At 56.9% G+C, this 2,929-nt stretch overlaps 1 non-coding gene across 1 annotated transcript; it reads right to left on the minus strand.

Annotated features, from left to right (window-relative positions):
- Positions 1-400: 400 nt before the first annotated feature.
- On the minus strand, positions 401-485 carry TRNAR-UCU (transfer RNA arginine (anticodon UCU)). Its single transcript has one exon. It is a non-coding gene; the product is annotated as a tRNA-Arg (tRNA).
- Between the last annotated feature and the right edge of the window lie 2,444 nt (positions 486-2,929).

The following is a 2,929-nucleotide window of genomic DNA, read 5'->3' on the forward strand; positions in this document are numbered from 1 at the left end:
CAAGACAGGCCCAGAGTCCTCCGGAGCCCTGCTCACCTGCCCAGCAGCCTCCTCGTCTGTGTCTGAATCTTACTGTCCCTGTCAAAGTGGTACCCAGGTTCCATCTCAGCGGTGACTTTTACTGGCACATCATTCAACTAAAGAGGGAAGTGAACAGGGAGACAGGAATCACAGACACCCTGGAGGGAGGCAGGTGGGGGCGCCTCGTCCGAGAAGCATCTGGGCAATCTTTACCTGAGCCCCCCACCCTCACCATCTTTTCCATCTAAACACAGAGGTTGTCCTCTGTAGGCTCATTAGAACATTTTTTTTTTTTAATTTTTGAGAGAGACAGAGTGTAGTCAAAGACAGAGAGAGACAGGGCCGGAAGCAGTCTCCAGGCTCTGAGCTGTCAGCACAGAGCCCGACGCGGGGCTCGAACCCACGAACCATGAGATCATGACCCGAGCAGAAGTCGGACGCTTTACCGACTGAGCCAGCCAGGTGCCTCACCTCACCTGAACACGACTGTAAACTGTACACCACCATAGAAAGACTGGTCTCGTGAGAAACAAGATTTTTGCCTTGGAAATAATACGCCAAAATTCACAAATTCAGAGTCTTTTTTTTTTTTTTTTTTTTAAAAAAAGAGCCCCAAAGTCTAATAGGTTCCTTAAAAACAAGTGTACCCGTCTCTGAGCTCTGTGGGGACAAGGAAGTGCATCCTCCTTACGATATTCCTCCCAGAGCCTAACACGTGGGACTCGACACAGGAGTTACTGAATCCTGAGAGTCTGGCAGATCCTTCCTGGCAGTGGCCCCAAGGTCAGAAGTGTTCATTTTTTCTTTTTTTTTTTCCCCCATAAATAATGTAGTTTGGTTCCCAAAAGAAAGCTACATAAAAACATGTAAGACTTCACCGGTATGAGGTTAAGCAAGAAACAAGATCAGATTTTAAAAGCCTGTCATCAGCAGGAGCAAATACAAGCATTCAAAAGCCACAAGCACGTTATTTTCCACTTGCTGTGCGGCCAACGATCAAGGTAACCCCCGTGGCCAGACCCACGCAGCTGCAACTCTTAAATCCAACACCCATTCTGGTCCAGCAGCCTCTCCATCAAGTAACTGTGATCACTTCCAGTTCGTGAATGGGAAGCCGGGAAGCTCTGAGCCCCATGCCCGAGTCCACAGCACGTCCACAGGAAGACCCCTCGTGACCTGGCCGGCAAAAGCCAACGGGGCAGGAGGAATGAGGGGAGATGGGATCAGGCTTCAAGAGGGACCCCCACGGCGAATTCAGAACCCTCTGCTTCCTGCTACCCCAACGCCCCCTTCACCCAGCTGGGTGGGGGGTTGGGGGGGGGGGGTCACCACACAGTCCCAGCTCTGAGCTCAGGGCCCATCCAGGAACCGCACGCAGGCAGGGACCGGGGAATCCGCGAGACCCTGTGATCCTAATGGCCCATCATCTACTGGAAACTCAATGACGGGGAAGCTGGCCAAGCTCCCAAGGGAGAGGAGAGAGGACAAAAGACTGGCCTAGAAAACCGTGCCCCCTGGCATGGCAGCCCCAGACGCCTTGGCACAGCAAAGGAGGCCCCAAGCGACAGGGAGGATGCACCCAGCACCCTCAGGTGCCACCTCTGCATCCCCAAGTGCTCGAGGAAGGGAATCAGCCAACAGGCGCTGATGAAGGGGCTCTTCCCCAACACCCTCCCCAACCTGGAAGCCNNNNCCACTAACCCCCTAGGGCTTCATCCCAACACCACTCAGGGGTCCGGGATCTTCCGTGTGATTTTTAGAAATCTCAAACCCTTTCCCTTTCATGACGAAGGGGCAGCAGTTAGATGGCATCCCAGGGGGGGCCTGGGGCGCCCCCACGCACCTGGCCCAGCCAAGGCAGCCTCTCCTTGGGCCGAGTATCGCACTGCTACCAGGCATTCACTTCCCCCACCACGGGGGCACCGGCACCCCTCAGCCCCCCACCCCGGGGCCTTCACCGAAGTCCAGTGACCCGTAAGCAAGACATNAGGAATCCCACGCAGACGCTCTGAACATTACGTCCCGACCCGTGAGCCCTGCCCAGAGCTGGATTCTTTTCCTACTGTGCACACAGGACCCCCCACTCCATCCCCTTGACCGGTGCCGTTTCTGGGGCTCCCACCCACCCCCAGGCACGAAGCCCCAAGAGGTCCTCAGGCCTGAGCCCGCCCCCCAGCTTTGTTTCCTGGGCAACAGCCCGCTTTCCTTCCCACTGACCACTGACCGAAGCAGGAAGGTCCCAACGCTCCCGGAGTTACTGCTCAAGGGCCAGGAGCCACAGCTTTCTTCACTTATAACAAGCAGGAAGGGGCCCGAGGCAGACGGGACGACCCCCCCCACCCCCCACCCCACGTGCTCACAGGCACCTGTCCTGCTAAGCTGAGCCCACCTGTGCTCCAGGCGAGCCCAGCAGAGGAAATGCCAGGGCCCCAAAGACCCTCACCTGTGGAGGGGAAACGTGCCCGTGACTCCTGCTTAGGATACTCGGTGGTCAGTGGCTCTGGGTCACCTGGTATCTGGCTCTGCAGGATTGGTGTCCCTGTCACTTCGGACACGTGTTTGAGGAGCTGTGCTCCCAGGGAGGTCCATCTGTCCCCTGTCCCCAGTCTGTGGGGTGGGGACGGCAGGGCGTGCTTGATTCTCTGGGTATCTGTGCCTTCTGGCCCCCACGTAGAGAGGAGGAAGTGGCCTCAGCTGAGGGCTGCTGGGCTGGGCAGCGGCCAAGGACCTGGCTGCCCACTGGAATCATCTGGGAGCTTTCAAAATTACCCAAGGCAGGTCCCACTCCAAGGCCACTGACTCAGAACCTCTGAAGGTGAGGCTGGGCTTAGACCTTTTTCCAAAGCTCCCAGGTGATGTCAGGTCCAGACAGGGGTGAGAAAGATGAGGCTGGAGGGAGCTGGGGGGG

Source organism: Crocuta crocuta, unplaced genomic scaffold, assembly GCF_008692635.1.
Source record: "Crocuta crocuta isolate KB4526 unplaced genomic scaffold, BGI_CrCroc_1.0 scaffold466, whole genome shotgun sequence".
Classification (NCBI taxonomy): domain Eukaryota; kingdom Metazoa; phylum Chordata; class Mammalia; order Carnivora; family Hyaenidae; genus Crocuta; species Crocuta crocuta.